We start from the raw sequence: 12,132 nt of genomic DNA on the forward strand, positions 1-12,132 counted from the left end.
GGAGTGGCTGTTTACATGGGCACCCCCTCCTGCTCCCTTCCCCAGGCAGGTGGCTTGGCTACCCTGTGGCCTGCCTCACCCACTCCACAGGGCAAGTGAGGCTCCATGAAGCCTGTATTCACAGCACATGGTCCCCCTCCATTGCACGCGGCCCAGGAGCCTTCCGGTGTCATTCCGGCCAGGTCTCACTCATTTGCTTCCACCCGGGTCTGGCTGTCAGTCATTTTCCAAGCTCTTGGCCTACTCCGCTTACACTTTCTTTTTTTGAAAAAAAAATTATTTATTTGAGAGAAGGGGGCAGATAGAAAGTGGGCACACTAGGGCCTCCAGCAACTGCAAATGAACACTAGACGCATGCGCCACCATGTGCATCTGGTTTACGCAGGCACTGAAAATTGAACCTGGACCCTTAGGCTTCACAGGCAAGCACCTTAACCACTAAGCCATCTCTCTAGCACCGAGCTGTCTCATTCTGTATACCACATCCGCTTCCCCAGCCTCCTGTAGGGATGCTGGTATTTGTGGCACAAGAAGGTAGTAGTACTGTCGGGCGTGGTGGCGCACGCCTTTAATCCCAGCACTCAGGAGGCAGAGGTAGGAGGATCTCCATGAGTTCGAGGCCAGCCTGAGACTACACAGTGAATTCCAGGTCAGCCTGGGCTAGAGTGAGACCCTACCTCAAAAACAAACAAACAAACAAACAAACAAAAAAGAAAGAAAGTAGCAGTACCCAGAACATATAAAGAAGTCTTCCAAATCTATAAGGACAATTTAAAAATGGGCAAAGAAAATGAAATCCAGGACATAGAAGAGAAAGTCTAATAAATGACAAGAAGCATATAAAAGGATGTTTACCTTCATTTGGGAAATGAAAATTTATATAACACCAAGAAACTATCTGAAACCCGTTAAATCAACAAAATTTGTTTAATTTGACAACATCGAGTTGTTCAACATGGCCTCATCGAGGGGACAGTTGTATTAAACACGGGAGCTTGGATGCAGTTGCTGGGAGAATCACACACTGGATCACCTATTTTGGTGAGGGATTTGGCATCATCTAGTAAAATTAGAAATGTGCACAGGCTCAAACTGTGATGGATGAAAAGCAAATGAAAATCCTTTGCCACTCACACCATTGATGGTAGGTGGATCTTGACCAAAAGATTACAACGGAAGCAAAACTGTGAAACTTTCAAGGCCAAGCCTCCAGAGATTGGCAGCCGGACCATTGTGTCTACAACGTTCCCTCTTGGATGTTGGGGCCACACTGTGAGGAAGGCCAAGGTATCCACAAACCTTCCAGCTGTCCTAGTGTCTAGAAGACACCGTAAGACCCATGTTGTTGTAAGCTCAAAGTTACATAGTACCAGGTAGCCAAACCCAATGTTAATACCTCTGTGTATAAATTTAGAGGGAGTTCTGTCACGTGGGCACAATGAGACAGGTATATACGTACATTAATTTTTCTCTAGGATGGGGAAAAACTGAAAACAACTAGATGTCCATTGTGATGGTTTGTACTGTAAACTGGGTGGGACTTGGTGTCACCTTGAAGGATTCTGTGGACTAGATTAACCTCTGTGCTTATCCGTGAGATATTATCTTGATTAGCTTCACTGAGGCAGGAAGACCCACCTTAAACATGGATGACACAGTTTTGTCCACACAGGGAGCTGGCTGCATAGCCGCGTTCCTCCCTCTCCATTCCTTCACCCCTTTGCATGCTGAATGTGAGCAGCTCCTGCCGCCACACCTCCCTGGCCAGGATGAACTGTAACCTGAACCTATAAGCCAAATTAAACCCTGGTCGGGGATTCTGTCCCAGCACCAAGGACTGCTACACCCATCAATAGGAGCCTGGGTAAATAAGTTGTGCAACAGTCATGCTATATGCAATACTGCATAGCTCAGAAAATAACTGAGTGGGGCTGGGGATGTGGCTCAATGATAGAGAGTGTGCCTAGTATGTGTAAGGCCCTGGCTTAAATCCCTAGCACCAGAATAAATGAATGGATGTCAGGGAGAATTAACCAAAAGTAAAGATGGGTGGGGAAAAAAAGGCTATGTGGAAATTGACTTTGCTAGATAATTTCAAATGTAATTTCAAAACAAGACTTTGGGGAGCTGGAAAGATGGCTTAGCAGTTAAGGCACTTGCCTGCAAGGCCTAACAACCTGGGTTCAATTCCCCAGTGCCTATATAAAGCCAGATGCACAAAATGGTGCATGCATCTGGAGTTCATTTGTAGTGGCTAGGGGCCCCAGGAACACCCATTCTCTCTCTCTTCTGCAAATAAGTAAATAATAAATGAAGTATTTAAACAACAAATAAGCTGGAGAGATGGCTAAGTGGTTAAGGCGCTTGCCTGAGAAGGCCAAGGACCCAGGTTCGATTCCCCAGAACCCACATAGGCCAGATGCACAAGGTGGCACCTGCATATGGAGTTTGCTGGCAGTGGCTGGAGGCCCTGGCACACCTATTCTCTCTCGCTCTCTGATAAATAAAAATAAAATATTTAAAACATTAATTAAGAGTTTGGGCAAAAGTACTCTGGGATGGGTGAATAATACCTCTCCCAGAAGCCATAGGATGTTGTAGGAAAGTCCCAGTGTGCCAGGGATGGGATGTTTTTGTCTGAGTTTTTGTCAGGGAGGTCCCTGAGGCCAACAAAACAATACAGGCTATCGCTGAGACTCTTGGTCATCCCCCAGACGTAAATGGTAAGACTATTGCTGAATACATCACATGCTTTGGTTAAAGAATATGAACAATTCAACTGGAACCGAGCTGAAACTCTACCCCTGTTGGGCTAGTTGTTATAGCGCTGGAAAGTGCTCTGCAGCCTGCTGGGGGGGGCGGGGAGGGGGAAGTCAGCAAGCCTTAACCAGCAGTTGACCCTACAAGCTACATAACTGGCCAGTCAGGCAACATGTGCCTATTGGTGCAATAGCAGCATGGCTGTTATGGGGGTAACCAACTGCTCTCTGATTGGATTTGAGACCCACTTATGGGAGGGAATTCATGCCTAGTACTGAAAACCTAGTCAAAAGCTTATGGCTGGGGAGGTCATAGGCCCTAAGGGGGAAGCTACTACTGTTGTTGGCTAAATGCTGACCTTGTGCCCATCAAATGCTCTCTGAATCCTCATGTTTATGCCTATGGGTCAGTGCCACTCTCACCGTCGGTCAGAGAAGCTTCTTTTGCAGTGACTCCTGGAGAGACTCAAGGTGCTGAGCATAAATGACCCTGGAGTGCTCAGTGCCGAATGAGACATCTCTCTGGTGCCCTACGAGGCTCAGGAAACACTGCAGAGGAAGGATCTGGATGAGTGGAAGAACCAGAGAATGGGGAGGAGCGGTGTGAAGCGCTGTGCTTGGGACGTGAAGTGGCCGTCGCACGTCACTAGAGCAGCTGCCGTTGCCTGCGCGCGTCCTGATGCGCAGTATCGGGCCCATCAACATCTGTCACGAGTGGCGGGTGAGAACTAAAACAAAAAAGACATCAAAGTGGAAGAGGGCCGAGTGTGAAGGAAGGGGTTCAGTAGGAGGAGGTGGGGGAGGGGAACAAAGGAAAGTAACGGGAGGGAGTTATAGTCAAAGTACATTATATACATTGTCAATAAAAAATTTAAAGAGTAAATGAATGAATGTCAGACCTACGTATGTCCCCCAGAGTATATCTCCACAACATAGTTTACGAATACAGAGGAGCTGCACAGCTTCGTATCTTTTACAAAGAAGAACCATGCAGAAGAACTCCACACCTTGTTTATGGATGCATGGGGGTGTTTCAAGTATCAAAGCTGTACATGTAGAATGAGAAACAACAGGTTCAAGACACCAGTGTGTTGTGTAGAGGGCAGGAGATGGCAAAGGGGGAATGCTGCCGAAGAGTCCACAGGCAGCCTCAGGCACCTCGGAAGCCGTGTTCTTAAGAAAGATGTGAAGCAACAGTGCTAACATGGTGACATTTGGTTGAGATGGCTGTGAACAAAGGTGCTTGTTACCCTTATGCTGCAAACACCACATTAAAATACTTAGAAGAGAGTTGAAGAGATGGCTCAGTGGTTAAGGTGCTTGCTTGCAAAGCCAAAGGACCCAGGTTCGATTCCCCAGGACCCAAGTAAAGCAGATGCACAAGGTGGTGCATGTGTCTAGAGTTCATTTGCAGTGGTTAGAGGCCCTGGTCCACCTATTCTCTATCTGCCTCTCTCTCTCTCAAATAAATTAAGTAAATAATTTAAAAATACTGAGAGGAGGGCTGGAGAGATGGTCCAGTGGTTAAGGCACTTGCCTGCAAAGCTTAAGACCTGCGTTTGATTTCCCAGTACCCGCATAAAGCTAGATGCAGAAAGAGGCACAAGCATCTGGAGTTTGCAGCAGCGGGAGGCCCTGGCATAGTCATTCTGTCTGTCTTTCATCTATCTCTCTCTGCTTGCAAGTAAATAAATAAAAATGTTTTTTAAAAAAATACTTAGAAGAGCCAGGCATGGTGGCACATGTCTTTGATCCAGCATTTGGGAAGCAGAGGTAGGAGAATCCCTGTGAGCTAAAGGCCAGCCTGGGACTACAGAATAAGGTTCCGGTCAGCCTGGGCTAAAGTGAGACCCTACCTTGAAAAACAATACTTAGAAGAGGGCCTACAGAGATGCCTTATCAGTTAAAGGCACTTGCTTGCAAATCCTGACAGCCCAGGTTCAATTCTCCAGTACCCATGTAAAGCTAGAAGCACAAAGTGGGGCATGTGTCTGGAGTTCATTTACAGCAGCAAGAAGGCCTGCCATGCCATGCTCATTCTCTGTGTCACTCTCAAGTAAATATAAAAACTACTTAGAAGAAAAAGAATGAAAGAGGAACCGAAAAGTGGGAGGGGAGGAGGGAAGAAGGGAGGAATGATAGGAAAAGGATGAGTGAATGACTCTCTGTTCTCCCTTAGTTTCCGGGAAATTAAGGTTCTGCCCAAGGTTACAGGACTCATAATGGCGCATCCCAGGAGCCTCGCTGTCCTGGCAGCGTTGGGTCTACCGTGCCTGTGGGTCAATGAGTCCCACACACAGCACCGGTGGCCTGGCTCCCTGGCTAGATGAGGACATGTGTGCGTGTGGTGAGTACACAAACACGGGCACGCTCAGTGGGGTCTTTGGGAGGTGATCAGGTACTGAGAGTGGAGCCTTTCTAGGACAGATCCCCCCATCCCTTCCACCATGTCGGATCGCTGTGAGAAGATGCTTGTGCCACCTAGTGGGCATGTGCGACCTTGCACTTGCCTCACCTCTGTGCATCTGGCTTACGTGGGATCTGGAGAGACAAACATGGGTCCGTAGGCTTTGTAGGCAAGCACCTTACCTGCTAAGCCATCTCTCCAGCCCTTAAAATATATATTTTTAAAATATATTTTTATTTATGTTCAAGTAGAAAGAGAGGGAGAGAATGGGTGTGCCAAGACTTCTTGCCACTGCAAACGAACTCCAGTTGCATGTGTCCCTTTGTGCATCTGGTTTTATGCTGGTACTGGGGACTTGAACAGAGGTTGCCAGACTTTGTAAGCAAGTGCCTTTAACCGCTGATCCATCTCTCCAGCCCTGAACAAGTTCTTTTTTTTTATTTTTATTTAAAAATATTTTATTTTTATTTATTTGGCAGAGAAAAAGGGAGATAAAGAGAGGGAGAGAATGGGCTTGCCAGGTCCTCCAGCCACTGCAAACGAACTCCAGATGCGTGCGCCCTCTTGTGCATCTGGCTAATGTGGGTCCTGGGGAATCAAACCTGGGTCCTTTCGCTTTGTGAGCAAATGCCTTAACTGCTAAGCCATCCTTCCAGCCCCATTATTATTATTATTATATTTAGCATGCTATTCCCATTTAACAGCAGTGACCAAAAGACCTTGTCTCAAATGAGACAGGAGGCAAGGACGGAACTGAAAGTTGTCATTTGACCTCCACACGTGTGCTGTGGGACAGACACACACACACAGAAAGAGAAAAAAATCAACAAAAACAGCCCTTGTTTCCTGGCTCAGTTGCTAAAGTATTTGCTAAGCAAACATGAGTACCTGAGTTTGGATCCCCAGAACCCATGTAAAGCCAGGCATCTACCATCCCAATGCTCCTACAGTGGGAAGGGAGGTGAGCATATACAAGAATCTTCTGGAAGCTTGTAGGGCAGATAGCCTGGTGAGTACAGCAGCGAACGAAGAGAGACCCCCGCCACAAACAGGGTGGAAGGCGAGGACCAACGCCTGACACCACCTCCACACGTGTGCTGTGACACACACCTTTATTCTGTAAGCAAACCAAGTTTCTACAACAGCAGAGCACCTTGCACGTACAGTAAACAATGTCGCAGTTCCTAACATAACACCTCCAATCTGAGCAGAGGCATCTCAGGCAGTGTCGTGTGGCACATGCTGGGTGCTGTGCGTCCAGACCAAGGCTGCAGTGAAGCAGTGTGATGCAACACTGGCCATTGCTGCCAGAGATGCCTGGGTTTGTGTGCTTGATTTTGGATGAGTTTTTCAGTCACTGCTCATTTGGAAGCAGTGTTTTGTGACTTTCACATTCAGTTTAAGAAGCTGGGCTCTGGGGAGAGGGCCAGGTAGGAATGATTTCTGGTTTTTGATTGGTGCAGTTTTTTTTTTTCTATGAGGTAGGATCTCACGCCAGTCCAGGCTGACCTGGAACCCACAGTGTAGCCGAGGCTGGCGTTAAACTCACAGCAATCCCCCTACCTCAGCCTCCTGAGTGCTGGGATTAAAGATGTTAGCAGCGGCAGGCATGGCGGCTCATGCCTTTAATCCCAGCCCTCAGGAGGCAGAGGTAAGAGGATTGCTGAGAGTTCAAGGCCACCCTGAGACCACATAGTGAATTCCAGGTCAGCCTGTGCTAGAGTGAGGCCCTACCTCAGCGAAGAAAAAAAAGGTAAGCAGGCCACCATGTTCTTTTAGACAGAGTTTCTTTATACAGCCCAGGCTCACCTCAAACTCGTGATCTTTCTGCTTCACCTTCCCCAGTGTTGGGGTTATGCCTGGCTGAGAATGGATTCTGAGCCTTTCTGCTATTCTTTCAGCAAAAGACTACTTATGGGGGGCTGAACCCCAAGGACTCATTCACCCCAGAGAGCCTACTGCTTTAAGAAACAGGAAATGGGGCTGGAAAGATGGCTTAGTGGTTAAGGCGCTTCCTGCCTAAGGACCCAGGTTCGATTCCCCAGTACCCACGTAAGCCAGATGCACAAGGTGACACGTGTGTCTGGAGTTTGCAAGTGGCTTGGAGGCCCTGATGTACCCATTTTTTTATCTGCCTCTCTCTCAAAATAAAATACTTAAAAAAAAAAACAGGAAATGTCCAAAGACACAATTTCCTCTTTCTCACCCACAGCCAAGCTTTCCAGACCTTCTCATCCTCCGTTCTCCCAAACCCGAAGGCCGCTCCTGCTCCTCCCGTTTGGAAGCAGGTGTTCACCCTGGTGAGTCTGCTCAGCTCCTGCAGAGGGGAGCCCACCTCTCCCTACTACCCGGGGCCTGCGAGAGGCGGCCTTGAAAGCTGAAGGAACACATGGGCTCGGAGTCCGGTAGGACTGCTCTGGGTTCCGGAGCCTGACCTCCCTGGGCCTCAGGGTCAGCATGGCAGAGTGGGGGAGGGCCTTCACAGGGGACTGCCTGGCAGGCAGAATGACTCCTGCCGGCGCCTCGGGAGGGGAGCTGCTGGCATTTCCAGCAGGCTGTCCTGTTGTGAAGGGTTACCTCACGCATTATAGGATATTCACCACTGGCCCCGACCCACTCAATGTTTGCAGTGTCCCGAGTCTCTGGGACAACCGTCAGGAATCTCCACGTAGACTGTCTAAATGGGCAGTCTGCAACAGTGGATAGCCGAACTCCTTGAAGGCAAGGACGATGCCACTGAGTATTTTATTTTTATGAGAGAGCGGCTTGTGTGCATGCGTCACCTTGTGCAGCTGGCTTATGTTGGTTCTGGGTAGTCGAACCTGGGTCCTTAGGCTTTGCAGGCCAAGTGCCTTGACCACTAAGCCTTCTCTCCAGCCCTAATATGAGTATTTATTTTTTGAAACATTTGATACAGAAAGAGGGAGAGAGAGAGAATGCACGCTCCAGGGCCTCCAGCCACTGCAAAGGAACTCCAGATGTGTGCGCCCCCTTGTGCATCTGGCTAACATAGATCCTGGAGAATTGAACCTGGGTCATTTGGCTTTGCAGGCAAATGCCTTAACAGCTAAGCCATCCCTCCAGCCCAGAGTATTTTTTTAAAAATAAATTTATTGACAGCTTCCACACATATAGACAATGTACCCTGATAATCACTTCCTACCACCCTCAATATGTGTTTATTCCTTTCATGGGCTTAAGTTATTTATTGATGTGTAAGCAGAGACAGTGAGTAAGGGTGTGCCAGGGCCTCCTGACACTGCAAACGAGCTCCAGATGCATGTGCCACTTTGTGCATCTGGCTTTACGTGAGTACTGGGGAATCAAACCTCAGGCTGGCAGGCTTTGCAAGCAAGTGCCTTTAACCATGGAGCCATCTCCTCCACCCTGGACTTTTAAAAATATATTTTATGCCGGGCGTGGTGGCACACACCTTTAATCCCAGCACTCGGGAAGCAGAGGTAGGAGGATTGCCATGAGTTCGAGGCCACCCTGAGACTCCATAGTGAATTCCAGGTCAGTCTGGGCCAGAGTGAGACCCTACCTTGAAACCCCCCCCAAAAATATATATTTTATTTGAGAAAAAGAGAGGGGGGGGCATGCCAGAGTCCCCAGCCACTCCAGACAAACTCCAGATGCATGCGCTCCCTTGTGCATCTGGCTTACGTGGGTCTCGGAGTCAAACCGACATCCTTTGGCTTTGCAGGCAAACTCCTTAACTTCTAAGCCATCCCTCCAGCCCTGGACTTTTGTTTTTAATGAAGAAGATGCAATCGCCCTGGGGCCGCCGTATGGCGAGGATGGAGCACTTGTGAGCACCCAGCACCATCCCCACTCGTTCTCACTCAGGAGGACCATCCCCTTGTAAGTCCCAGAGATCAGCTGAGACGGACTTGGCTGACAGAACCCTGTGGTGGAGTGAGGTGTCTGGGAGGGGTGCCAGTACCCAGGGTGACACCATAGAGCATTAGGACGGAGTGACATGACACTTCCAGTCAGACCGGCCTGACCCCAGGCCAGATAGCCTGCTTTCCCTGTCACCCAGCCAGCCTGCAGGAACTCGGGCCAGCTCTGTCCAGAGAGGACTGTGGACATATCCACTTCATGCACCATGGTGTCCTCAGCACAAAGTTAACCTTTAACAGCTTCTGGGAATGCAGTAAACATAGGCACCGGCCCCTCAGGTCCTCCGAGCTGTTTCCTCACCTATACTTAGAAATACCTCTCATGTTGAAGCACAAAGTACGTCTGGACCACACAGGATGCTGGGACTGGGTCTTCCTTCCCCCACCTTTCCATGAGCAGCCCAGCACATCTGAACAAAGTCCAGCTCGAACTCAGGTAGCAGTTTTTGGCAAATCATTGATTTCATTTTCGTTTTGTATGAGTGTGTTCATTTGTGCACCAGCATGGGGAGGTGAGCTGACAGCTGTCGGGAGTCGGCTCCTGTCTTCTGCCTTCTGTGAGGCAGGCTTTCTCATTCTTGCTATCCTTTGGTGTTTGATGTACTCACAGAAAGCCTCTGAGCTTCGGGAAAATTCTCCCGTCTCCATCTCTACTTCCCATCTTGCCAACGGTGTGCTGGGATTGCAGAGGTCTACCATAACTTGGGGCTTTTTATACAGGGCGATCAAATTTGGTTTCTTGGCCTTGAGCAGCAAGCGGTTTATTCTCAGACCCATCTCTGGCACCTGTGTGATGAGGGCGCACATAGTACCACCCCCACTTATCCTCACGCTCCTTCCCACCTCCTTGGCAACTCATTTTCACAGCTATCTGTGGGCATATGAACTGGAACTGGCCGACATGTAGATTGCCAGCTGGGGCTGAACCGTGGATGTACTTCCTGCTTATTCCCACATTCACTGTAAGCCAGTGTCATGCTTCATGACATGCTTTCTGTATCTCTGCTCTGCTTTTGTTTTCTGTACCTTTGCTGGTTAGGACGGCCCCACGCAGAAGGCTGACATGATGACTGGGACTTCTGGGTGCGAGAAGACTGATGTGCATTGTGGAGAAAATGCTGTGTCAAGTATTTGGATATGAACTAGAGCGCAATCATCTGCACGTGAAATCAACAGAGCCTATCAATGTACCTTTGAACAGACATGTGCATGAAACAAGGTTGTATGTCTACCAGTTGATGAAGACCAGAGACTCAACAAAACCTGCCTCCATTTCCCCACATGTGCAATGATTTATATTTATTTTGAGGTAGGGTCTCGCTCTAGCCCAGACTGACCTGAAATTCACTATGTAATTTCAGGGTGGCCTTGAACTCATGGTGATTCTCCTACCTCTGCCTCCTGAGTGCTGGGATTAAAGGTGTGCACCTCCACGCTCAGCTCGATTTATATTTATTCATTCAGTGTGCCAATGACTCTATAGAATGTATCGACCATGAATGACAAATTTTTTTTTGGCATTTTTTATTTATTTTGAGAAACAATAGGTGCACCAGGACCTTAAGCCACTGCAAACAAACTCCAGACGCATGTGCCACCTTGTGCATCTGGCTTATGTGGGTCCTAGAGAATAGAACCTGGGTCCTTTGGCTTTGTAGGCAAGCGCCTTAAATGTAAGCCATCTCTCCAGCAAGAATTTTCTTAAAAAAAAAAAAAAAATCTGCCGGGCGTGGTTGTGCACGCCTTTAATCCTAGCACTCGGGAGGCAGAGGTAGGAGGATCGCCATGAGTTCAAGGCCACCCTGAGACTACAGAGTTAATTCCAGGTCAGCCTGGACCAGAGTGAGACCCTACCTCGAAAAACCAAAAAAAAAAAAAAAAAAAAAAATCTAACTCTACAGCCAGGCCTGGTGGCACATGCCTTTAATCCCAGCACTTGGGAGGCAGAGGTAAGAGTTCGAGGCCACCCTGAGACTACATAGTGAATTGCAGGTCAGCCTGAGTTAGAGCGAGACCCTACCTCAAACCCCCTCCCCCCACCAAAAAAAAACAAACAAACCCCAACTGACATTATATATTCCATGTCTAGGGGACACTCATTGTGATTTTTGGCCACCAGCATCTAGATTCCCCTTCATGGCTGGGGACTTTCTTGCCTTATGGGTCTTAGTTGGCAAGAAGCTCCTGTCCCACTAGAGCCAGAGCAGGGTCAGGTGACCCAGCATCAGCCAACCAGACCCACGAGCCCAGAGCCACAAGGGGAAGTGCTCTCTGTTGTCTCTGGTGGCAGAGGTGCCCCGGGCCGATGCTAGCACGTAGGCACTGCCACCCACAGCATCCGGCCAGACTTCATCCCTCCCCTAATGACCCAATATCTCCCTTTGTTAAAGAAAAAAAAAAAAGGTGTGTGTGTGTGTGTATGTGCGTGAGCATGCCTGTGGGGGCCAGTGGGCATTCTCAGGCAGTTTGAGGCTCCATCTACCTTTTCCTTAGACAGGGTACCCCACTGGCCTAGAACTCGCCTAATTAGGCTAGACTGACTGGACAGACTATTAGATTAGGGCCCCACCCTGAGGACCTTATATAAGCTTTATCACCTACCTGAAGCCCTGTTTGTTGCTACAACTACACTTGATATTAGGCCTCAATATATGAGCTAGGCCAGGGGCCTAATACAGTCCACAACACTGACCTTCAAGAAGCTTCCTTATGTGGGAAAGGAGGCTGACTGGGGCTAGAGCCCAGGTTTCCCAACCTGCTCTCACAGGTGTCACGTGAGATCCTGTAAGCCCCGGATTCCGCCTCTCACTACAATCCTTTGAGACTCCCAGGGCTCCCCATGGGAGGGCTGGAGGTGGGAGGCACCTGGAGACTCTTCAGTCTATAGAGCAAAGGTCAGGTTGCAAGGAGCCTGGCTATTTTTCTTCCACTTGTCCATGAATGTGCTTGGTTTGGGGACTATCTGTTGCCATAGTGAGAGCACCCTGTGGTGCTGGGTCTAGGAGAACCACTACAGAGTCTGCTGCACCCCTGGGAAAGAGGGATGCTGGAGGGGACAGGG

The sequence above is a fragment of the Jaculus jaculus genome, chromosome 9 (assembly GCF_020740685.1).
Source record: "Jaculus jaculus isolate mJacJac1 chromosome 9, mJacJac1.mat.Y.cur, whole genome shotgun sequence".
Classification (NCBI taxonomy): domain Eukaryota; kingdom Metazoa; phylum Chordata; class Mammalia; order Rodentia; family Dipodidae; genus Jaculus; species Jaculus jaculus.